This window comes from Adiantum capillus-veneris, chromosome 5 (genome assembly GCF_014529385.1).
Source record: "Adiantum capillus-veneris isolate H3 chromosome 5, ASM1452938v2, whole genome shotgun sequence".
NCBI classification, from domain to species: Eukaryota; Viridiplantae; Streptophyta; class Polypodiopsida; order Polypodiales; family Pteridaceae; genus Adiantum; species Adiantum capillus-veneris.
In genome coordinates this window covers 104,235,078-104,262,341 of record NC_140935.1, presented here as the reverse complement: position 1 = coordinate 104,262,341, position 27,264 = coordinate 104,235,078, and the positions used below count along the sequence as shown (strand labels likewise).

General features: G+C 38.0%; 1 pseudogene; it reads right to left on the bottom strand.

The window, feature by feature from the left end:
- Positions 1-18,544: 18,544 nt before the first annotated feature.
- On the bottom strand, positions 18,545-20,651 carry LOC147457854 (uncharacterized; annotated as a pseudogene).
- Between the last annotated feature and the right edge of the window lie 6,613 nt (positions 20,652-27,264).

Here is a 27,264-nt window from a genome sequence, read left to right as displayed (position 1 = left end):
GACAATTATACATCCCATGTCCAGACTCTCCGCAATTCCAACATTGCAAGACTCTCCTAGTTCGTGGCTCTCTCTCTTCTGACTTCTTTTCTTGTCCCTTTGGACCTACAGCGTGTGCAAGGTGAATTGATAGGCTGCTTAAAGATTCATTTAACTTCTCAATCACTTCATCCGTTACCTAAGGAATCTCCCTAGATGTTGATGCTTGTGACTTACCTTTGGGTCTAAGAACTTCTATTGGAACCTCTCCCCTTAAGCACTTGAGTTTCCTATACTTCTTAGCAGCCCTAGTTTCCACTGCATCAAAAGTAGCAGGTGCACCATCACCAGGGTTAGAAACATTTCGTATCCATAGAGCCCAAAGACGTAGAAACTCTTGCTTGTACAAGTAGTAGTCAGCTAAGTCTTTTTTCTTATGAGAAACAATGTCTTGCCATAGTTTTTGAGTGTTTTGGGGATCAAAGAAGTATCTCTTAAAACGATTCAAAACTTATGTGTAATTCCCCTTAACTTCCTCAGGCAAAGAGTCAAACCAAGTACTAGCATCTTTCCTAAGGACCACCTCAAACATTTCTACACGTTCTTGATCGGTTACTATCCTCTTGATACGGCAAGACATCTTGAAATTTGCTAAAAATAATTCTGCATCCTCTCCAGGCTCTCCAAAGAAAAGAGGATATCCAGACATTTGGCGTTGGCTCTCCATTATTATGAAAGATTACAACACGAGTTACAATAAGGGATACAATAGAGATTTAGAACCACTCGCCTACAAATGAAGAAGTAAGAAAATACCACTCTAGGTTTTCTTCTTCAGTTATCCAAGCTTCAATAAGGTCTCGATTTGTTTGATCAAAACAAAAAGGTAGACTATTGATGAGCTCTAAGAAGGGTTGAAATTCTTCAAAGCTAAGGCGATAAACATAAATCTCAAGAACTTCATTTTCTGGATCCAAAAGAGAAACCACGTCCTAAGTGATAAATTGCACTTGCTCTACAATTCCCAACGCACAAGCGGTTTGTATAAAAACTAGATCTTCATGCTCGTCGAATGCCGTGAGAAAGTAGCAATTGACTAGGAGCTCCTTTCCTTCGAGTTCCACACAGTCGGAGTGAGGCAACCTTCTCACAATTTCATAAAGAACATCCTCATCAAGTCCAATCAAGTTTGCAAGATTTAAAGACTCCACTTGTGCTACAAAATTCCTGGACAAAAACTCCTTAGGATTATGGTTAAATCATTCAAAATCATAAAGAGATTTACAATGTCTCTATGAACAAAGTGTCATAGAAAGTAGAGAAGGATGAGAATTTATACAAATTTGCAATCTTCTCTATGCTCTCTTTATTAAGACAAGCTCTGAATAGCTTCCTATCTCCTTTGTTGAAAGAGAAAGGAAGACTATTAATAAGACGCAAATGAGGGAAAAATTCACCAAATGTGAGTCTATGAAGCATGAACTCTGGCCGCAAGTTTCCTGAAGAGTCTTCCTCAATGGTGAAATGCACTCGCCAAATGCCAAATTTCACTCTATTTACCAATCTTAGGGCACACACTAGTTGGATGAATGCGCGGTCTTCCTTAGTGCCCAACAACAAGAGGAAAATGGAATCCACGCGTAGGACCTTTCGTCTTAACTTCACCACCCTCTTGTTATGAGGGAGACGCCTTACTACTTGCTCCTACAACTCAATTGGTAATAGAGCTAGATCTCTAAGGATTGAACTTTCACTGCACACACATTCCCAGTTAGAACAAATGATCGTTTTTTTGTTTCTTGTAACAACTTGGACAAAGAAAAAACAAACATACACACTATTTTGCCGGGCTGCACTTCATTTTAAAACAAAATGAACACATGTACATCAAAAGAAGTGTGGTAGTTGATGAGAGGTAGAATGACAAGGTTTGGTGATGTAAGAATTTCTCCTGCTCTTTGGGCACCAAACATGAACACCATACGTTGTTGAAAATGGATTTTCCTACTAATTGCAATGTTTATTCTAATGTGTGGAGTGAAATGGAAGGGGAAAACCTCTATTCCTGGACCATTATCCATGGTCTATGCATGACCTAATGCTTAAAACAAAACAAAAATATAGATGTCCAAACTAAGGTCGTACCTAATGAAAGGCAAAATAAAAGGATTTACTGAAGCGTTTATCTCGGCCAACCTAAGAGGACCTAAAATTCTACGAATGACACGTTGAAATTGCAACTTAGTACTAACAATTATGTGTACCTTTTGCCTTGCAATGGGAATGAAGAGATCATACAAATTTTCGTGATTCATGCAAACTACTTGACTATGCTAAAGGTTGATTCTACACAAAAATACACAAGCCGTCCTCCGTGGGGGCACCAATTTGAGGCGGTCCGGGGCGGGCAACAAGAAGAGCAACCTCTAGACACCCTTCAAGGCTCCCGTGCTGTTCAATGGGGCTGGGGCACAACACAACACAAACCAAAACAACAAACCCACAGCCAAATCCCAACTACACAAGGGGCACCACCTAGTTTAAGAGCGAACTAGGACGCAAAAGAGGAGAATCGTTAGAGCAACCCACAAACAAGCAAGGAATTTACACTAACCCTAACACCAATGGAACACTCTCACACACTAAAACACGAGAGAGAGAGAGAGAGAGAGAGAGAGAGAGAGAGAGAGAGAGAGAGAGAGAGAGAGAGAGAGAGATAGTGCTCGGGCTGCTTTGAAACGTATCGGCAATGATCAAGCAAACACAACTATATATTTAAGAAGGAGAGAGAAAGGGGGAGGGGGTGCTTGTTGCATTAATACCTTCTTACAAATCTGTCATGACAAATCAAAGTGAGATTAGTATTTGTTCAACATAGCTTGCGTAAATTTCACCACAACACATCACAAGAAAAGCCACCCCAATCACTGTCTTAAGGCCAGGGGAGTCCTCTCCACCTTGTCGCCCTCTTACAGTATGTGGAATTTATGGCTAGATTGATGACAACACCAGAGACAAGCTATCAAGAACTTAACAAAAAACACCAAGACACTTACGCATCATTGTTTTCCATTACTTCACGTTGGAAGGGAGACAAAGTATCCAAGATTAGTCCAAATCCACCCTCCTTGATTCAACAAATGTTGGGCTTACACTAGTAGGAGAAATGATAGATTTCCTACTCTCATTTGAATGATCACTCTCTCTCTTACAATGGCATAGAGTTCCCTTGCTAATCCCCTATTACAACACATGCACATGCATAAGACAATGAGCTTCCACTCAAGAGCTCCTTCTAGAGAGGTTGAGCTTGGCTTCTCAAGCTATAGCATAGTGCTCTTGCTTATGGCTCCCCCTTTTTGTGCTAGCTACACCCTCCTTTTATAGCAATTTTGAAGGATAGGGTTACTCCTCTAACCATGGTTGGGTTAGATTTTCAGCAATTTATCTAATTTCTTTTACTTGGAATTATCAAGAAGTTGGTGGGGAAAGAGAGAGGAGAGAAATAGAGGTGATAGGACTTTTCATAGTGGGTTAGTGTTAGTAGAGTTAGTATTAATTTACAAATGGAATTGGATATTTACAATGGGAGTATCCATGTAGGATACAAATAAGGAAGAAAAACTCTTAAGAGGTAAGAAAACGTGGATTTCTTACAAGGTTGATGCTCCAAGTGTCTTGAGTAGGGCCAATTTTGACGCTTGTTGACGGTCCACTAGCTTTGACGGTACATTTTTTCTCCACTCTTGACCTTCCTTGAGAGACAAGGTAATTGAAGCTGAGTAATCAACCACCATGATGCTGTCTTTTAAGAGAAGAGGCTCAATTTTGTGGTTTTTTTGATAGATATGGGTAAATTGGAGGAGGAAAAATGAGACTAGGTGGTCAATTTTTGAATGGAATTGTGTGTGGAAGGTATGAGTTCACCATGGTTTCTCTTATTCTTCAAGGTTGAGGAGAAGGTGAGTAGGGTGCAGAGAGGAGTGGTGAGAGAGGTGGGGATGATGAGTGGAGAAGTGTGTGTGAAAGAGGAAAATGATAAAGTGGAAGAGAGAGTGTGGCTGCATAGCATGGGAAAACTGGGGTCCACTAATAAAATCATAACTCACAGCTCGTAGCTCAAAAAAATATGAAAAGATTTGAGGCAAAAGTTCAGTCCACGAGCTACAACTTTTGTTTGTATCACCTTTTCAAATTCGGAGAGCAAGTGAACTTTAAAAATTCAGCAAAACCGACCGTTTTTTTTCCACTGCACAAGGTCCTTGTGGGGTCCTTCTTTGGATGATTCTTTTGAATACCTCCAAGAGTGAGCCCTCCATAGTGCATGTATGCATGCCACCTACCCTTGACCTTATTTGGTAGGTCTATAATTGAAGATATTGTTGAGATTATAATATAAGTGAATAGTACAACTAAGAAAATCAAATATTGAGGGGTCTAAAAAATATGTACATGTCAAATATAAATAATATAAGTGGAAAAAAATATAAAGGGGTCAAAAGAAATCGCTCTCATTATGAGGCTACCATAAAAAGATAAATATTTTTGGTGTTCTAATTTTTTAGAAAGAAAAAAAAAAACAAAATAGATGTAGGAAGGGAAAAATCACAATAGTGAAAAAATATACACATAAATAAAACTAGTTTTTTTGGATTTTTGTTGGGGTGGAGTTACACCAAATATAAGAGAAGCTTACATGAAAATACTTCTATATGGAATAAAGAGTATGAAAAATGGTAAGAAAAATTGTGGTAATGGTGAGGCAATGTACATAGCATAAATAGCACACACCTAGGTAGAAATATTTAAATAAATATCAAAATAATTATGAAAAAATATTTTATTTAGGCCCTATATACAAAGAAATATTTACATAGGCATGGGCCATAATATACTTATATTTTTTATTTATTTTTTATTTTTTTGGCTCAACTAGCCCAATGACTAGCTAATTGAGGGTTTTTAAAGAAGATATGGGAAAAGTCCCGTGACTCACGCACGCCTATGTACAGTGAAATGGTAGGGATAGCCACAGTGTTAGGTTGATTTTGGTAGGGTGAGGTAACTCACTGTGGCAATTACAAAGAGCCAAAAAAACGGCTATCAGTAGCTACATCATATATCTCTTTTGGTAGCATTTGCATCTCTATTTGGTGTCCTTCACTCTTAAACCTCCCTGTGAAAACCGTGGTGTTGTTTTCTTTAACCTATTCTCTTGACAAGTATGTTTCCTTGGCCGTCTTTACTAAACTTGGGCCAATTGTTGGTAGGGTGGAAGCTCTTGCAACTTCTCTTTCTAAGACACCCTTTTCTTGGCCTTCTTCACAACTTGCATTACTCCTGTTAGGGAAATATATTGTCAAAGTTAGAAATTTTTTCAAATTCTGCTCTGAAATGCCCCGAGTCTAAATTGCTGACAAATGATGTCCATTCTACTTCAAATCAATTTTGCAGTATACATAGTTGCATAAAAACATGTAGAGATCAAAATCATATAGTTCAGGCAAAAATTTACAGCCAAAGTAAATAATTGTGATTATTTACAGCTCGGGATTTTCCAACTTTTTGTATTTTTGACATCATAGGCTTGAAACATATAACATTTAGGTGCTCTAAGTGAAGTGTGGGCTCATTTGAGTGCACAAGGTGTAAATGGTCTTAGATTTAGGCTTTCAGACTTTGGAACAGTAGATTTTGAGCTTTTGAGATCCAAATTTGCTTAAACTTGGTCAGTGGACTTGGGACATCATGTGCTTTGGTCCCATAAGGTCAAAGTTGCAACTGTCACCCATTATGACAAGAAAGTAAATAATCGTGATTATTAAATTTTTTTTAATCAAAATGCACATTTTTTGTTGCAACTTGGTTCTAGGCATGATGTAGACTCTGTGTATCAGACATGGGGTGATATGGATCAAAAAATGTGACAGATAACGCAAAAATTGGATTGGAAAGACTTCTTTGTGTTTTTTCACAATTTTCAAGTTTTTCTTGATTATTTTGGATCATACTTGAAATGTGCCATGTAATAGATGTGCACAAGTAGTAGGTGAAGTGAAGGGATCATTTTCAATCCCAAAAAGTACAAAAGTAAATAATCACAATTATTTACAGCAATCATTTTTTTTGCAAGACTTGACAATTGGATGACCTAGGCATATTAAATACATCCAAAACAAGTCCTAAATTGCATTTGGTAAATTTTTGTCGTGTTGGCATCACTTCATGCTTTGTGGACTTTGAAATTGCCAACTTTTGTGACTAGATGGCATATGGTGTTGGTTATTCACTTTTGAAGCTATGGACTTGTCCGCTACATAGTCCTAAAGCTACCCATCCAGTTTTGGCCCATTTGGAATTAGTTTGACTTCATATGTCAAGTTTGACGCTTTGTAGCCTTTGAGATATTTTCTGTTGTTCGAGAGATTGCCTTCATTGTTTTCATGAAACCATCCACGCACATTGTGTATAGTCCCAGTCTAAAAGTTGTCTGTGGAGTGAGAATCCAATTCTAGCATCTGGCAAAAACCTAAATTTTCTACTTGGGACCCCCCTTGACCCTTGCCAAATGGTCATTTGATGATAGAGAAATGTTCTATTATATAGGGGCATGCTACAGTTCAAGTCTCGTTGAATTTGGTTGAACTGACAAGCCGCTATGGTCAAGTTTGGATCATAGGACTTCGTGCACTGCTGGGTTTCTAGGGTTTTTCCAAACTTGACCATATAGAAACTTAAAACTTACCCCTCATGTCTCGTGTGAGATGGCGCTATAAATAGGCGACTGTGGACTCCGGAAATCGCGCGTGAAGAAGGTAGAGAGCTCTCTCCTCCAAGAGTGACTAGTGGAAATGAGGTGATTTTGGGCTACCTTGCAAATCTATACTCGGACTTCCCAAACTATTTTTCCCCAAATTCCCCTGTTAGTCCTACTAGGCCATGGAATCTATGTTAGACTCAAAAATTTGTTCAATTGGATTCCGGTAGCTCATTCTGTAAAAAATTGCGAAAGTAGGCCTTGACAAGCTAATACAGGCTTCCCGCTTCCATCTGTCCGTTCGATTGATTTTTTTTTTGGCCTGTTTCCCTTGTCCTTCTAATCATCAGCGTATCTTCAGTTTCTCCATCTGAGCTCATTTGCTATTTATTATTAACTTTTGACCTGTTTATTGAAAAAATCAAAGAAAATAACAAAATGTGCTAAAAAAGAAAAGTGAAAAATCAATAATTAGGAAAATCCATCGAGAAAAATTGTTTTATTGTTTTTTGGTGGAATTTTCCATTTTTAAGTCCCAATATCAAGAAAAATGATGAAAATTAAAAAAAAAGACCACTTTTTGTTTGATGATTTTCTGATAGTATATACACTATTTACACTTATCGGAGAGATGGTATGAGCTAAATTTTCCCTGTTGATGACTTGTTAAGAGCATTATTAGGTAATTATGCAAAAATATCACACGTTAACATCAAACTTTTTCCTCCCTCTTCAAACTTTGCCCTTAATTATTTAGTTCCCTTCCACCCCTCCTAGATGGCGTACTCCGGGACGATTGTGTGCATGGGTTGAACAATATTGTCTATGCATACCCTTAGTTGGCTCTACCACGCTTTGAAGATCAATGCAATTCAAACTAATATGTTGTGTAAGAGTTGGATCTTGAGTAATTAACTCAAGGGTTTTTGAGGTCAAGGTTTTCTTTTGCTGTTTCCGAGAGAGAAAATCTTGTAGCTTGTGTTCTCTTTGCTTGATTGTACCGTCAGGATGCTTTGACACACTAATTTCTTGAGCTGTCGGTATCAATAATGGTGGTTGTCGAGCTTTAAGTCGCCATTGATATCTTGGTTTGCTTTGGTTAGAATGTTGTGGTTGAGTCTTTTGAAACTCAACGCTCCATTGCTTCATTGGTATTACAATTTGCAGAGAAGATAAGTGCTTTTTTTTCTTCCATATTCATTGTGTTTTAGGTTTCGTTCTCGAAGATGCTCTTCTTTGTGTTTTGAACCTTGGAACCATCTTTGCTACCATCGATGATGTTTTGGGCACCCAAATTTGAATCGGCTTATCCTTAAGATCTACTTTTGGTACCCAAATTTCCTTGACTCCTTGCATGCTACTTGTAGCATTTTCTTGTCTATAGGATGGAGAAGATTGATTTCTTCGTGGTTTGCTCTACTGGTGACCTCCTTTCCATTCCTCTTTGCTTGGTGCAATTGGAACAATGAGTTGTCCTCCTTTAGGTGATAGCTTGAGCTGATTGGTATCCCAATCTGGTACTGCCTTGTAAGTCCACATCCATGAGATTCCAAGAATCATTGTTTCATTCATGAGTTCATTTGGTAAGCATAAAAATTGATGAGGGCATGAACATCCATGCACTATAACATTTAAGTTTACTACTCCCAATGTCGATGTTGGATTCTTGTTACATCCTTTAATAGTCGATATTCCTGATGTCAAAGACTGACTCATTGTTTCTTGTACGTGGAATAGCTGACTGCATTTACTCGAGCTCTTGTATCGACCGATGTATTTTTGCTATGATTTTTCAACTGTACTTTGATGTGAAGGTCCATTCCATCTAACCATTCATCCTCTGTTTGACACTGCATCTTTTTGTAATTCCCATAGTCATTCATCTAGTGCTAGAGTGTTGATGAAAATACGAATTTGTTGATTTTTGAGAGTAGCTTTCCTTTTGAGTAGTCAAAGCCAAGCTTCCTCTTGGGCTTCATCAATAACGTGCTATTGTTTTATCTTACTTTGCTTTGCTGCATGCATCTTTTCTAGCAATTCATTGGTTAGTGAAAAATTTTACTTCTTTAAACGACATCCATTGATCCAATTAGCCATTTGGTTCACCATCTAGAGTGGACAACTTAACTACTCCACTTGGAGATACATCTTCAATGACAAACGGTCCGTTTCCCTTTTTCTTAAACTTGGGAATGTGTTGCTTAAGAGAATATACTAAAACTAAGTCCCCGTTCTTGAAGATTTCTGTAACTAGATGGGAATCAACAAGCTGTTTTTGTTTCTGCTTTTGTGCATAGATGTGAGTTAGAGCAGTTAGCCTTTGCTCATCAAGATTTTCTAGATCCTCAAGCCTCTTTGACAGTTCATATCCAGTCCACTCAAGATCCTTAGATACCCTTAGTATCAACAATAGAAACTCTTTTTGCAGTATGGCATCAAGACCATAAACAAGGTTAAAGAATGTAGCATTTAAAGCTATCTTGAATGAAACTCTATAAGCCCATAGCATGGCATGGAGATTCATTTCCCAATCTGTTCGTCCATAACTAACCACTTTAGTCAATACTGAGCTAAGAATTTTATACGTATGCTCAGCTTGTCCATTTGCTTGTGGGTGATAGGGAGCCAATTTGTTATGGATGACCATGAATTAATTAAGCAAATACTCAGTTACCTCATTGAGCAAATGAGTTCCCCTATCACTAAAAATTTCTATTGGTAGTCCATATCTTGTGAATACATTCTCATACAAGAATACAGTTGTGGTTCTGGCATCATTCTTTTGGGTTGTTGTAGCCTCTGTCCACTTGGTCAAATAGTCCATAGCTACAATGATATATTGAATTTGGGTTCTATAAGCAGGTGACTTGGATTCGAACATATTCTTTGGCATCTGCAAAAAGTATTGGCCACCATATATCTGCCATTAAGATTTCTCTTGTGGTGGTCTCACTCAAAAAGTGACCTCCAGCTAATCCAACATGTGCTTGTTCTATAATGGGAATATATTCGTCTTCATTTCCACAAAGACGCAAATGTTGATCTTTTCCTCTTCGATACAATTGGTTTCCAATAAGAGCATAGTCTCTTGCTTCAGTTTCAATTGCTCTTTGGAGACGTTTACTCATATCCTCAGAAAATGTTCATCTTGATAAGTAAGCAACTAGATAGTTACTCCACTTAGGAACAAGTGATATTTGGAAAAATGTCACGTGAGGTATGGATGCTTGTTTTCGACATTGAGGAAATATTTTTACAAATGAGTGAACATCACTCCTCGTAGTTGGCCAAAATACTCTAAGTCTTAAGATCCGCTGCATAGTTTGGTCTTCCACAAAGTGAAGTCCCACTAAGGTAATATGTGCTTGACTTAGGTATTTGGTTTTCTCTTCAAGATTACTGCACAAAAGCAATATTCCATCTCAATTTATTTTGTATAGCCTTCCAGCTAGTAATTGATACATAGCCGATTGCTCGATTAGTCCGGTTGTAATAGGAAGCAGTATTTGCAAATCCACTTGAGCTATGGTCATCAATGATACCATATTTTTGGGTCATCGAGGTATCATTTCCACAGAAAACAGATATGCATCCGGTAGATCATTGTCTACTCCCTTTGGTGGTTTTCCTGAAACAATCCTTGATAAATGATCTTCTCTTTGGTGAGTGGTGCCCTTCTTCACAACTACAGTGAAATCAAATTCCAAAAGAATCATGAACCATCTCACTATTCTTCCTATGTTGCATGCTTGTTGACCAGGTACAGTAAGGCTTGGTGGTCCACAAAGATCACAAATTTGTTAGCTAATAGGTAATGTCTATACTTTTTTACGGCATAGATCATTCCTAATCCTTTCCTTTTGGTGGTTGTATAGTTTTTATGTGCCATATTCAAGTGTCTACTCACATAGAAAATAGGAAAATCAATTTTCCCGTCTCTTGGTTGAGCTAGTATACACCCAATGGAAAAATTGGAAGCATCTACATGTATGTGGAATATCTTATTCCAATCTGGTGCTTTCAATATTGGATATGAAGTGAGAGCTTGCTTAAGCTTAATAAAGAATTCTTCACACTCATCAGTCCATTCAAAGAGTGTAATCAATATATACATGGATTTTGCAATTATAGCGTATATATAAATGAATCATCTGTAATATCCACAATGTCCCATGAAAGCTTGAACCCCTTTGATTGTTGTCGGTCCTACTATGGTACTATTGGGTTTTCTTCTCAGGATTAATTCATAAAAGCAATATTCCATCTCGATTTATTTTGTACAGCCTTCTAGCTAGTAATTGATACATAGACAATTGCTCAATTAATCCGGTTGTAATAGGAAGTGGTATTTACGAATCCACTTGAGCTATGGTCATTTTCACTGAGGACATATATGTATCTGGTAGATCATCATCTACTCCCGTTGATGGTTCTCCTAATATAATCCTTGACAAATGATATGCTCTTTGGTGAGTGGTGCCCTTTTTCACAACTACAGTGAAATCAAATTCCAAAAGAATGATGAACCATCTCACTATTCTTCGTGTGTTGCATGGCTTGTTGACCAAGTACAATAAGGCTTGGTGGTCCACAAAGAACACAATTTTTTTAGCTAAATAGGTAATGTCTATACTTTTTTACGGCATAGATCATTCCTAATCCTTCCCTTTTGGTGGTTGTGTAGTTTTTCTCTTCCATATTCAAATATCTACTAGCATAAAAAATAGGAAAATCAATTTTCCCGTCTGGTTGAGCTAGGATACACCCTATGGAAAAATTGGAAGCATCTACATGTATGTGGAATATCTTATTCTAGTCTAGTGCTTTCAATATTGAAGCTGAAGTGAGAGCTTGCTTTAGCTTCATGAAGGATTCTTCACACTCATCATTCCATTCACAGAGTGTAATCAAGTTGTACATGGGTTTTGTAATTATAGCGTACATGTAAATGAATCGTCTATAATATCCACAATGTCCCATGAAAGCTTGAACCCCTTTGATTGTTGTCGGTCTAGACAAATCAGCAATAACATGAATTTTATCCATATCAGTAGCTATGCCATTTTTAGACACTATATGTCCAAGAAATTTTCCTTGTCTACCCATAAATGTGCACTTTTCAAGATTTAGGCTATCAAGTCTACATTTTTCAAATACCTTTTTGAGGTGTTGAAAGTGATCAGCTCGGATTGATGAATGTACACATAGATCATCCATATATACTTCCAAAAAATTCCAAAGATATTCTTTAAAATCATGGCTCATCAATCTTTAAAAGGTGGCAGGAGCATTAGTTAACCCAAAAGGCATAAACCAATAGGCAAAAATATCCCATTCAGTTACAAAGGCAGTTTTATACTGGTCTTTGTGGTCAACGAAAAGTTGATTGTACCCTGAAAATCCATCTAAATAGTTGAAAGCTTTTTTTAATGCAGATCATTCTAAAACATGCTCAGTGATTGGAAGAGGAAAGTTGATTCTAATGGTAGCTGCATTCACTTTCTTGAGATTAACACACACCCATAATTTTCCATTTTTCTTGGGTATTGTCACAATTGGAGACACCCAATCCGTGTGTTCAATTTCATAAATGAATTCGGTTTCCTTTAGCTTTTCTATCTCTTCTTTGATCTTCCTGGCAAATGTCTCATTATAAGTGTATGGCCTTTGTCTTCTTGGTTTCCCATCATCTCTCATAGGTATGGTATGTTGACAGAATTCTGGGTCAACATCCTTGAGATCCTTATGAGACCAAGAAAAGGTATCTCGGTACTCTTTTAGTAAGCTTAACAAAAGCTCTTCTTCTTCTTTCGTAAGGTCGTTTGCAATGTGGGAAGGTCTAGGCTCTTCTCTTGGTTCGACCACTACATGGTGGAGGTTGTGGGGCCTCCAATTAGGGTTTTCCCTCCTCAAATAAATACTTGGGCTTCTTCAATGAAGTACTAAAGCTTCAATGAAATGGTCATGACGAGAATCAAAGCGTCAATTTAGGATTTTTAACAGGCCAAATGAGCACTGCATCTGTGCAATTGGGAGCGAGGCTACACCTAATCTTCACACACACAAGAGTTTTGAGTTAGTATTGGTTCCTTTTCAAAGTAAAGATTTCATGGCTGGAGTTTTGTTCTATTCGAGTGTGTTTTTGGCTTCAAATCATCTATGCATTTCTTGATTTTATCCTCACAGTCAGAGGCCTGGCGCTTTCCTAGTCGCACTATGCACTTCTTGACAACGTGAGTATAGGAGAAAGGATTTTTAAATTTCTTTTTTTCTCACATTTCACATACAGAAGGACACCATAAAATAGAATTGGAAAAAAAATTGCAAATTGAATAGAAACTGGGTGTATTTTATTTGTCAAAAAATCACTGATAAGGAGTTTTAAACATCTTCCTTGAATGCATGTGTGATATACACAATTTATACATAATGACCCCCCCGAGTGTTGGGAAGCATTTTGGTAGGTCATCTTGTTCTCAGGCCTTTTCCCAAACCGTTTCTTTTGCCAGTTTGAGTGGCTCTCTAGGAAGAGCAATGACTAGAACATCTTCATAAGTACCTTTGGTATTTGGCTCCACTATTGGCAATAGATTTCTTTCCCATATTAGTGCTTCTTGATTCATTAGAGGGAGGATCACCATCATCTTTTGTGTTTGAATGATGGGAAAAATTCTTTTTCTTGTAGATCACTGAGTTCCAAAGATTTTTTTTCTAGCTCCTTGATGTGTAGCTCTCCTGAGTAGTGAGATCAGATTTAGCCTTGGTTAATTTCTCTTGAAGCTCTTTGATCTCCTACTCTCTTTCAGAGTTAGTTGCAAGCAATTTAGTCATGAGTAGCTACCACTACAACTTATCCTATTTGAGATCTGTCTTTAAGTATTTAATCTCCTTAGTAGTTGTGATAGGTGCTTGAGAGGTAGACACTTCTTGGATTTCTAGGAGGGTGGAGAAGTTGTGCTTTACCACATTTTATACCTCACACAACTTGGAGTACTTACTTTTCTCCCCCTCTAGAGCCTCTTATTGGGCTTATTGATGAACTTGAGCCTCAATTTTGGCTTCATTTTATCTTTCTAAGTGAGAGTAGATGCTAGAAGCATCCTCCTTATCTCTCTTTAGATCTGCTTGAAGCTGCTCTTTGTTCACCTATAGACTAGCTACTTGTTGCCTCAATCTCTCTACCTCTTGATTGGACTTCAATGTCTTCATCATCTCGAGCTTGCATTTTTGAGATCATCTTTTGGCACCTAAATTGAAGATCAATCATTTTGAGGTTCTCCTTAAGATCAAAATCCCAAAGGATTCTTCTTGTTGCATTTGCACCCTCTTCAGTGAGAGGTGGTACCTCTCTTCTTGATTGCATCTCCCTTTGATAGGAAGTCTCAACAACTTGATTTGTCCTTGAAAGGTCTTCTTTTCTTTAGTATTTAGGTTTCCGTTGTTCATAATCTTGTTGTTAGTTGCATTGATTATCTTTTTCAATCTCGAACTCTTGGAGGAGATTGTTGCTTAGGACACACCTTCTCTTTTTCCTCAATCTTCTCCTCCTTTGTTGTTGTTGTTGTTGTTTCCTTAGCAGTTTCTTCATGATTGGACTATTGACTTCTTAGAGAGTCCATGGGAGATTCCAAATCCATCGTCTTTTGAATTTTAGACTATTCCTCTCCCATTGGTCAAACTTTTTTTTAGGAAATCATGGAGTTTTTGACAGAAATACCCCACCAATCTAACATTTTCTTGAGCTTTTCAACATCTTTCTTCTTTGATATTTTCTTTGCCAAGATCTATATCATCCTCTTTTGATGGAGGTGCATCTTGCTATGTATCCTCCACCTTCTTCTTTTTAGCCACTATCTTGGCCAATCTCTCCTCTCTGAACCTCTGTGATTTTTCCATACCGCTGATCAAATTTTGAAACCTGATTAGATCGCTATGTTCTTTTCTAGATCAATGGTACTTCTATCTTTTCCTCTTCTTTCCCTGATTGATATTCCAATGGGATATCTTCTTTTGATTTAATTTCACCATGGACTTCAAAGTCCAACCATATTGCTCTTGATCTCTAGCCTCTTGTTCTTGTCTAATTTGTGGGCCTAGTGGTTGATGAACTCCCCACCGTTCTTACTACATGCTTGGCTTTGTGTAGCAGATTGAGTTGAGAGTCTGCTTCAGGAAATTTCTCAATCATCCCTAGGGCTTGATATGCAATTCTGACAAGCACCGACATTGGGTTGATGTATCTCTTGTTTTGGTCACCTCCCTTCAGGTTTGCTTCCACTAAGCTCTCTAGAATTTAGTTTCCCAAATCACACTTGATTACTCTCCTCTCTGTCAAGGCAATGGCCATCACATCTACCACATGAAGAATTGGATTTGTGTCTTGTGGTGGCTTTGAGACCTTCAAATTCTGTGAAATCAGCCCTAGGGGCAAGTATATATCTAAGTAGATAGGATCTTCCTAAGTGAGTTTGTGCCCCTCCTACTTGATAAACTCCTTATCATTGACAATGGATTTGTTTTTTGGGGAAGGTTATGGATTCTTGTAGGCAAGTGAAGTGCCTGGAATATGCACTCAATAGTAATATTTACTCTGACAGTAGTCCCGTCTTTATGGGTTAGGGTATCTTCTTCATTGTAATGGATGAGTTCGTGGGCTCTTTGGAAATTTGCTGAGGGGGGTCACTACATATAAATTGTGTTTATTGCGTGCGTTTAAGGACTGTTTTTATAACTCCTTATTTGTAAGTTTTTGACAAATAAAATATACCCTTTTCTTTTTCAATCTATAATTTTTTTCTCTAATTTAATTTAAGGGTACCCTTATATGTATGAAAATGTGAGAAAAAGCAAAAATAAATAACCCCTTCTGTTGCACTCATGTGAGTCACATAACTATTAAGTGACCGCCTCAAGGAAATCTATCCCCCACAGAGGTAGCCAAATAAAGCTATCTAGTTGAAGGTATCCTACACGATCTAGGACTTTGGGCTTTTAATGCAATGTCCATAGCTCCTTTGCAAAGATAGTTTGTTTGATGTTTGGAAATAATGCAATCTTGACCATAAAACAAAAAATGAGCATAGCTTGAGAGAAAGAGTTTCAAATTTGACCAAAATTCACTAATGTGACTAGAACAACTATATGAACTAGATCAAGCTAATTCATGTCAATTTTGGGTCAATGGTACATGGATCACGATCCATGTCGGAATACATTTTGAGAGTCTACTTTCACCATTTGATTTAGCATGCTTATGAGATACTATGGGTGATGGGTACATCTGACACCTTCATGTATGCGGAGTACTTTATGGAATTGGCTTTTGCTCCAGTGTCTACAAGTGCTCTCTTTAGTGATCCATACACCAACTATGTACAAATGCGTGCATCCATACCTCCAAGCCAATTTTGCTCTGTCTAAATTGCTTCCATAGGAGGAGGCGTTGTGGCAAGTTATCAAAATTGGACGTTGTTCTATCACTCCTTTTTCTTTAAAATCCATAGGTTCTCTTCATCCTAAGCATGTGGGTGATTATCTTGGGCTTGTTTCTTTCCTTCTATTGGTTTGTGGATATTTGCTAGCATTTATGTGGATAGTGGTAAATGATATTTTCTATGCATAGATGCATGTAACAACTCGTAAGTGTACCTTGAATAGCCATTCTATCTTATTTATACTTTCTAACAGCTCATGGCCTATCCATTCTAGGTTCTTTGCTACACAAGGTCTAGAAATCAAGAACTCCATGGGATGTATGACATAAGACCAAACACAATATTAAAAGGTATTGTATCAATTGCCGTTTTGTAAGCAACTGGATATGTCCAAAGAGTTGAATGTAAATTTTTGTCCCAATCTAATTTTGACTCACTCACTATCTTTGTGAGCACCGTGCATAAAATTTTGTATGTGATCTTTGATTTTCCATTATCTTGAGGGTGATACGATGCTGAATTGCAATGAGTTACCATGCACTTATCCACCAAGAAGGCAATCACTTCGTTGAGGAAGTGAGTCCTTGTGTTGCTCAAATCTCTTATGGAAAATTTGTCCACTATGTGTTTGCATTGAACTATTTTCTGAGTTCTTGAGTCATTGATCTTAGACCCTGATTCCAAGATAACACTCACCATGTGGACGGGTGTTATATAAAAGCCCTCTTTGTCACAAAATTGTGTGGACGTCATTTTGTTCATGCACACATCAGGAGTAGTTAGTTTATGGCCCCAACCTAAACATTCAAATAAATCTTCTAGAAATGGATCTTGAAAGTAGTCTTTATCCTCCATTGATCTCTCTAAAATGCAATATTTCTTAATCAAGCTCTCACATTTATATGCTCCACACATCCAAATATATTCTTTAGAGTGCAAACATTGCAAGTATTTGTTTTTTGTTGATCCTAGTTGAGTCAAATTAATCTACAAGAGTGCGACTAGCATCTCTTTAGCTATGGTCCTTGATGTTGATCCTTGTTGTAATATACTTGTGCCTCAAGTAGATATGGTTATAGCCCCAATCTTCCACCATCTTAAGTTGACACATGAATGGTCTCCCCAAAGTATCATCGAAGTTGCTGCTTTTTCTAAAATAAAGTATGGCCAACGTATACTTGTACTCAATTCCGCATGAGGATACTTTGATCTACTCTAGCATACCCACCGATCTCACTATTTACCCATTCGGAAGTTACAATTTCATTCTTGTATTTTTGAGACCTTCTCTTTCCCATTTCCCCATGTTTCTTTTGTAGCAATGGCCACTCCGAACCCTCTATGAAGTGTCACAATAGATTTCACTCTTTTGTGCTCTAGTGGTAAGGTGGTATTTCCCTCTTCACCTTCACAGTAATCACCCACCTTGTTTATAAGCACTAGTTTATCCTTTTTTTTCTCTTGTGTTGTTTTGACCATGTGTTCATCTAAGGGGCTCTTGATGAGAAATTTTCAGTCCTATATGCTCCAAGTTTTTGCCCACTTCACCCTATAGATGTGGTTTAATCTATAAAATATTTGAGAAATTTATCATACACTATATAGGAGCTGACATCAATTCTTTAAGGATTTTGGTATCCATCATCTTTGGAATCGGCTTGGATTAACAAGGCATCGCATAATTTTGCTTGTGTTTCATGCTCTCTTATGAAAGACAATGAAGTCTTTGATGTTTCAAGTGTTCTCCTACATATACATTCATTTATACATCAACATAAAGAGATTGTATATCTCAAGGATATAAGTCATGATCTATATTGATCTTTGTGATAGTGATAGTCGGAAATGGCGGGGTTGCCTCTACACCACACATAGCCTGAACATCCCCAAGCATCATCTCGAGGTAGGAGTGAACCTATGGGTAGGAAGGGGCACCACCTAGCATAAATGTTTCTAGGACGCAAACATACATGACCTAGGGTAGCAAACGTGAAATGCTCTCTAGGTAATCAACACGAAATGGTGGTGTAAAAACCGTTCACATGTAGAGAAATTCCTCATCACAAGTCATTAGTATGTGCACGAGAGAGATATGTGAAAAACCCGGAATAAGGCACACTGACTGGCGGAAGAGATTGCACATGATGGAGCACGAGTAGGGTGATGTACAAGATATGAAACATCCCGTAACCATGGGAATTTAGAATAGAGGATGGACCCCAAAGATCAAGACAAAATTACACCCCTTTATTGGTGATGAAGATACTTACAAGTGGTGATCTTGAAGACTACAAACCTAGCTCTTGGCATTTGGGATGCAACATGAGATACGAGAACCATATGGTGCACGACGAGATTGGAGTTAGCGGGAGGGTTAGTTGAGGGAGAACAGCAAGACGATGCAATGACCGATGACTTCAATCACCAATATGGAGATCGGGCCAAGGTGGCGTGGCATTGATACCTTCAATCCAAACGTGCTCATGTTGCTTGGTGGGAGAGTAGATACTACCTCACGTGCATAGAGTGGTCCTAATTAGTAACTCAACGAGGTCTGGTGAGTCATGGGGAGAATGGTGATGTTGCCAATGCTAAGTGCCCAAAGCTTGCAACCAAACATGATGCCATTGGCTCTCAACCAAACATGATGCCATTGGCTCTCAAGCATGGGTGCACTACGTGCTTAGTGGTGCTTACAATGTAGAGTGCATGGAGCTAGTATGCCCCTCCTTCACTTGGGTGTTCTCTCTTGGGTCTCTCGGCTCCCCCGGTGTATTGTGTCCTTTGTGCTAAGCGGAGGCCTCTTTATATAGGCTTGAGAGGTGGTCTTTACCCACTGGTCATTGCAAATATCCTTTGGTCGCTGTAGAAGGCCTAGATGCCTCTCTAGTAAGAGAGATAGAGAGAGAAGGTAGAGATAGAGAGAAAAAGAGTGGGGTTGGGGAGATTTTTTTTTACAATCCACTAGCCTGGCTAGGTTATTAGGGAAGAGTGGGGGTTTAGGGTATTTACACGGGTTTTGTCGATGGTTCGGGTGGTCGGTGTGAGGTTTTAGTGCTGTTAGAGTCGGTTTTTGTCGTGAGAAGCCGAGATGTTTCAGTTATCCCCTTTCGGTGCTCCTTCGGCACCCTTGCTTGTTTCGGTGTCGACGACGCATGCTTTGGCCGTCTTCTTTCTTTGTCGATGTCGTTCAATTTTATTTATTTTTTAATGATGTGACTGTGCGTATATGCGTGCGTGTAAGTGTGGGTAGGCGTGTGTGTGTGTATATATACGTGTGTGCGCGAGCGTGAGTGGGAAAGGGGGGGAAAGCATATTATGTATATGTAATATATATATTATATTTTTTTTAATGGTTTTTCTGGTGGTTTTACTGTTGCAGGGAACACGGAGCGTGAGAGGTGGGGAGAGAGAGAGAGAGAGAGAGAGAGAGAGAGAGAGAGAGAGAGAGAGAGAGAGAGAGAGAGAGAGAGAGAGAGAGAGAGAGAGAGAGAGAGAGAGTTATTGGCTGCCTGTGGGCTGTGCAAGAGAGAGAGAGAGTGAGGGTGGGGTGAGGAAGATAGAAGGAGGGGGTAGGTGGAGGGGAAGTGAATAGAGAGAGAGGGATCAGATTCTCTCCTATTGTCCGTGGGGCCTCTCTCCCAAGAGAGAGAGAGAGAGAGAGAGAGAGAGAGCTAATGGGAAGGGAAGATAAGGGGGGGGTTAAAGGCCGGTGGTCCGCCAGAGTTGGGAAGAAAATAGGGGGGGGGGGGGGGGTATAGGGAGGAGAGTGAGGCTGAAGGGGGTGTGGATGAGAGGGGAGATGGAGTAATAGGCCAGGGGAATGGAAAGGTAAGGCTGAGTGTGTGTGTGTGTGTGTAGATAAGAGAGAGAGAGAGAGAGAGAGAGAGAGAGAGAGAGAGAGAGAGAGAGAGAGAGAGAGAGATGGTGAAGAAGAGAGAGTGAGACTTTGGCTTCTTGTAGGCAACGAAGGAGATAGAGAGGGAGGATGGCCGAGCACTGCGCTATGTGGGCCGCCGACGGGCTGTGAGAGAGAGAGAGAGAGAGAGAGAGAGAGAGAGAGAGAGAGAGAGAGAGAGAGAGAGAGAGAGAGAGAGAGAGAGAGAGAGAGAGAGAGAGAGAGAGAGAGAGAGAGAGAGAGAGAGAGAGAGAGAGAGAGAGAATATGAATGAGGAAATGAGAGTGTGTGACCGAGAAGGGAGAGAGGGAAAGACGGAGGTGCATAGGGAAAATGGTGGCCTTCTAGGCTGGGGTATGGACGAGCTAGGGCCGTGAGGTGGACCAGGGCATTGCCGAACCTTCGGACGGTGTTGCCAAGGCTCCGACAGAGGAAAAATAACTTTTTTTCTTTTATTTCTTTGATTTTTTTAAAATCGGCTATCAATAGGTGAAGACTTCAAGTTTGCACTACAATCTTTGTGATTCCTGATTCTCTCCCATAAGGCTTACGTCCATGTCTCTTCCACTTTTGGAATGGGCATCATTACTTGTGACTTAGCATCATCAATAGTATTTACCACTACCCTTATATCTAATGGTGTTTCAATTTCAAGTTTTATTTGATCAAGCAGTTTGTTTCTTTTGTGCTCAACTTTTTTCTATCCCTTTGGTGGAATAACACTTCTTGTTTGGGAATGTTTAGTTTTATGGATCCACTAGAGCTTGAGAAATCACTATGATGCATTGGAACGTTTCTAATCTCCCCTTAGGATGCAAGTATGCCAGCCATCTTTGTTTCAAGGTTTGGTTGGTCTTCGGTCTATAACCTTGTAAGCTTGTAATAGAGCATCTTAAGATTTTAGCACTTTTTCCACAAAGACTAAACCACTAGGTGAAGACAACGTTCCTTCCACTCAACCCTTGTTTTCCCTTTGATCCCTTGTTTGTAGTAGTTTTTCTCCAAGGAAGCTTTCTCTTTTAGCCTTCTTGCTTTAATTTTGTCTCTTTTTTATTTCCATGATCTCTCTAAGTCCTTATTGTGAAACTCTCAAATTTCATTTGAACTAGGCATAGCATTCTTGATCGGAATATTTTTTGCAGCCACTTGAGCCTCAACCTTGACAACACATTGATTGGAATTTTTATTTTAGTCTCTAATCTACTCAAACATGGCAAAACCCTAATGACATTCAATGTGGATTTTTATTTATTTTTAAGATTTTTTGGGTAGTGCAGAAGTAAATGATCTATCCCACAACTGTCATAGAACCCAAAAATCTTTTTGCACTCACCCTTGTTTGGACAGACTCTTGCCCAATGATTATCTCCTAGTAACGGTCTTCTTGTTGAGTGCCTTTTTGAGACCCCATTGGTTGTTATGTCCTAGGAGAATATCCTCTAGGTTTGGTATGAATATAAGTGTATTTCTGTCCATCGTATAATGATTCTTTATCAGGTGTTCAATATATGATGGATCTATAGCTTCATTTGTGCTTGCCCAAGAAGGATAACCCTCATCTGCAAGTGCAATATACTTAGGTTTCCTCTCATAGGGCTCACTTGGTTCTTCATAATGTGAAGCTAGTAGCAATACCTTTTGACTTAGGATTATTTCTACAGATTGTGTATATCTAACAATTGTTTGACTCTCATGTGGTAAAGGAGTTTGTTGAACCATCATTGGGTAAGGCTTGTCTTTCCCTTATGCTATGCTATTTGGGCATATTTAATACCTGGATGGTGGTGGTAAAGGTTGCACCTCAGGTGGTTCATACGACCTTGGCCTCATGTAGTCCTCATTGTAAAAGCACTCGTTGGACTAATGATTGGTATACTTTTTCTTAATAGCGCACTACTTCAATACTCGTCGTACATTTATTGCTGGTGGTGGTTGTTGTAGGTTCAAGTTTTGTTGATAGCTCTGGTTCATTCTTTTGATCATCTCCTAGACCATTTGATGCTCCAACATTTAATGCATATGGAGATTGAACACTTCATTTTGTTATGGATTCACTTGTGGTAGAAGAGGTATTACTGCTTGTATTATCTACTACATCTTTTGATACCTCTCCATAAATCTTACAATTTTCAACTAGATATAATGCAATTCTAGAGATTTTCTCAAATGTGGTGCATGCTTTCAAGTGCCGGTCCTTTTGGAGAGTCTCATTTCTCAAGCCCTCTACAAAGAGAACTGACAATTTCTCACCTTGTGGTAGCTCTCAAACATGAAATCTTTCAATGTATTGCTTGAAGTGAATTGATCCTTTCTTCACTTTCTTGTTCTCTTTTTTCTTAAAAGTGTATATTTGGGATTCTTTTTTGTTCTTGATTTCCCTTCTTTAGAATCCCTAAGAAAATTTTGCAAAAGTTATTCTATGTTTCAAAAATCTCTATTGTTTAGCGGTTGGAACTATGTGAAAGTTCTTCTCTCCAATTTCAACCCAAATCCTTCATATTGAGTATGGAAACTTGCCACTTGTTCAACTCCCAAGGCTTGCTGAACACTAATCGTGTAAAAAAATAGCCACTTTTGTGGCTTTTGTTAAAAAATAATTCAACAGCTAGCTATTTAGATGTATAAACGAAAAAAATTATCAGGGAAATATACACAATACATAATTAGTTGATAAAAACTATCAAGAAAATAAATCAAGGGTTGAAGTTGTCTTTGCATGGCCATCTCTAAGGACTAATTTGGTAAATTGCGTATAATTTTACTAAATTGACTCAATGATAGACCGATTTTCTTTTTAATAGACTCAAACTTCTTTGAAAAATACATCAATACGTATGTACTGATCTTATCACACTTCTATGTTGCCTACATAAAGACTGAGAACATTTACTACTTGCTTAAGTTAAGTAGTAGGTTGTAATTTTATGCAAAAAAAGTTCTTTTTTGAAAAATAAAACTTTGTTTGTAGCATTTTCAACTCAGATATGACTCTCAAATTCATGGGATAATAACTATCTAAATAATAAACGATCAATACGAACGATTTTTAGTCAACATGAAAACACATCACGGCATCATGGAACAATGTCATATAATAATAACCATCTCAAAAACAAACAATTCATACAAATAATTATATGAACAATTAGCAAATAATTGAATAAAAGCAAAATAAAAAGATCTAAAGTGATATAACTTTGATCTAACCCTTGCACATGCATCGAAATATATGTGATACACATAAAGAGTAAATATGGAGATCAATCAATTCATCTACTTCTTTGAATATGTAGATCAAATTAAAAGTGATATAAATTCGATATACTTAACTCTTGATCAAAGTTTTTTACACAAACCAAATTGCATATGATGCATGAAAAGAAAATCAAAGATTTACAACAAATCAAGATGTAAATCTAATTGAATGTGATATAAATTCAGTATACTTAACTCTTGATCTAATTTCTTTTATACAAAAAAAATTACATACAAGCATGGAAAGCAAATCTAAGATTCACAATAATAAGTTCAACACACTTGGATTTGAAAATATAAAATCTCTTACATCTTGATGGTTTTGATTCAAAAAAAATTGAGAATAGTTACCAGTTTGTTGTAAATTACTTTTAATGCAAAAGTTGACAAATCTGTCATGATGTGAGTAGTGTCAAAACAACTGGAGCATAATTGGATGTGATAATATACTTAACTGTTGATCCATTTTTTGTTATAAAGCAAATTACATATAATGTATGAAAAGAAAATCGAAGATTCACAATAAGAAATTCAGCACATATGGATTCAAAAATATTAAAGCTCTTATATTTTGATAATTTTGATTCAAAACATGCTGAAAATAGTTATGGATTCATTGTAGATTACTTTTGATACAAAAGTTGACATATGTCTCATGACGAGTACTCCAAAATTCCCCAAAACCTTAAGAACGACTCTTCAAATGCTAAAATTATTTTTTTGAATTGCAAACTTTTTCATGTGCCCATCGTGCAAAGCTATGGAGACCAAAACCACACTATTTTGTGAAGAAAAAGAAACCACACTTTGAAATTATAATGAGAAGATAGAGGAAGAGAAGAAAAGAGAGACAGTATGTAGAGAGTAAACCCTCAAAGTGTGTAGAATACGCACACAAGATGGTATATATATAGAGGGGAACCAGGGTCATATTCAGAGTATCTCTACATATAAGCTCAATATTTTAGACCTCTCTGTAACATTTGTGGAACATGTAAGTAGAAAGAAACTAGGATGGCTCTTCCATTTTACTACATTGTATATTAGTGGAACAACCATGTCTACTTGGAGCAAATATCCATACTTGGTTTGACTAATCTCTAGGTTATCTTGTCCCCTCTATTTTCTCCAGCTTTTCCTTGTCATCCCTTTGTGTTTCCATGGTTCAAGGGTCTTCTAAAAGGACTCCATTTCTTTAGGTTAAGGTCTCATACTTAAGATTGGGACACTTCTCTTTGCATCAGAGTGGACTTTGTTTTAGGCTGGGGAGAATTCATTGGTTGAGAAAACTTAGTCCCTTCTCCTCCCTAGCCCCTCTTTCAGCATGGTGGGTATATTCCTCTTTCTCTTGTACCTACTGTTCATCTTCCCTAATCTTTTCATGGACACAATCTCTTGAAGAAATCTTGTCATTTCAACTTGATTAGGTCTTTCACAAGTCATTGTCATCTCTCCATTGCATGGTTATTGACAAATCTATCTTCTGCATTCAAAATTTGACAACGTGAGACAACTATTAGAAGTGTAGAGATAATCCATTCATGGTGTCAACATGCTAATGATGACACTAGTTAAACAATAGAGATAGGGTAGAATGTAAGCACAAAAGTAGATTGATCAATTCAACTAAATTTTGTACAAAAGAGCTCATTATATAGAGCTAAGCTAGGCTGCTTCAATGACATCATTGATGACTTCATAAAATTCTTTCAAATTAGCCCATGTAAGTTGCAAACTCATGCAGGGCACTTTAGGAGTCCAATAATTGACTCTAGGTGAGTCCACACCCTTTAGTAAAAAATGACCCCCATGGATACCCACACCGTTAAGGTACCTTTTCCACACGCTACCGCATGGTTTTGTGTTACCTATGCATCCTAGTAGGATAGAGGAGATACACAGCAACATAAGATAAAGCCTACAATTCCCAACAGCCCTCCCCTTGGGATTTTGACTATGACAATAAAAAGTAGGTGTGCCAATCCAGGCTAACCATCATCCCTGATCCAAGACACAACTCATGATAAACACTCCAATCCAGGATTCCAACACACAACTCTAGTCCAAGAGTTTGCAAAAACTTTCATTGCCATAGATTCATTGTTCATCCTTCTCTACTCCTAATTCTTTGCCTTCCGACTTTTTTACTTGCACCATCTTGATGTTATTGTTGCCATGCTTTCTACCATAGCTTGCTCATGAACTTTATTGAATGGAAATGAAAATAAAATCTAAATAAAACTAGTGCAAAACAAAAAATTGATTCTAATGCTCTTCCCCTTGAAAAGAGCTTTTGAATCTTCCAACCCCTCAAGGTGCAATGGAGAGGTCTAAGCCTAAGGACAATATCTAACTCGCACATGTCAATATCCTTAATGATGGATGTGTAAACATTTATCTTCAAAATTATCACTCGAAGAGACTATCCCTTTGCTTTTATAGTATGAAGTACCTCTTCACCAAGGTGAAGCCCCTCTTCACACTAAAGAAACTAGTGCCCTTTTCTTTGCTTTGGAAAAATTTAAAGAATGCTGTTGATAATGAAAGCCTTTTGATGCTTAGGGATACTATTTTGTTCATAAGAGCTGTCCTTTACAAGGGCCTGATGCTTGTGGTCTTTTGCTTCATGGGACTACACCCTCTATATGTTAGAGGCTTGAAAAAAATATTTCTTATGGGAAGAATCCCGCGGAAATTCATTTTGAATTAGGTGAGGGCTTTAGTGCTTTGGGGAGATGGGTTCGTGAGTGTACATTGTGGGAACGACTGCCATGAAGCCGAGTCTAAATAGACTTTGTTTTGATCCGACCTTGATCTACGTGGTCTAGGGAAACAATGGTTCAATTTTATAAAAATCTGTTTTTTGAGTGCTTTTCATGCTATTTTTAGCTTTTCATGATATTTAATGCTTTTTTAGTGAAAAGCGAGTCTCCTTTCTTATTCCAGTGGACGAGGGGAACCCGTGGTTCAATTTTAGAAAATTTTGAATTTTTTTTGCTTTTTATGCTATTTTTAGCTTTTCATGCTTTTCGGTGTTTTTGTGCTTTTCATGATGACCTAAACATAAAAATATTAATTCTAGTCTCCGTCGGAATTAAAAATGATCACATGGAGCAAAAACGAGACCAAACGGGAATTTTATGGGAATTTTTTTTATAAAACACGGTATTGTAAATACGCTGAGGTAGTACGGGAAAGTCATAATTATGTTATGGTGCGGCCAGATACTATTCAATATTTTTTATTTTGCTAAGGTTCCATTTGTTGGCCAGATATTGTTCAATATTTTTAATTTTGCTATAAAAATTTAATGGTAAGTGGGAAAGTTGACCACCAAAAGCAAAGGCATGTTTTTAGCAAAGTTCCCAAAAGCAGGAAGCTATTCCTAGCTCAAAAACTAGCGCTACCTTCTCACTTGGGAATCACTCTGGCTTATTGCAGTTGCCTATGAATTGTCAGTTAGTGCTCAATTTTCAGGGCCGTCTGTTGTGTCTACTGCCGTAAGGCTATACGTATCTATTATACAGAGTACTGCAAGTTCTTCATCACCATCTCTATAAGCTCTTCTCTCTCATATATGGGAAGAAGAAGAAGAAGAAGGATATTCTCTCTCTACTTGTTTACTATCTTCTCTCTCGTTTCATGGTGTACGCGCTCTCCTGAAGCTCTCGTGGCACATACCTCTACGTAGCTCTCATCACCGCTTGCGCCAAAGAAAGAAGAATTTTAACAATCCCTAATCGATTCTAAAGCACGGTGAGAAGCTCTAAACTCCATAGCTATCATCATCTCTCTATCTTTATGTTGTTTTTTTGTGTAGTCACCCTCTCGGTGATTGTTTTTTCGTATACAAGTGCATGCATGGATTAACCAAGTATGTATGGAGTTTTCACATAATTATTTCATCACGTTTAACATGTTGATTTATGCACATGATGCGT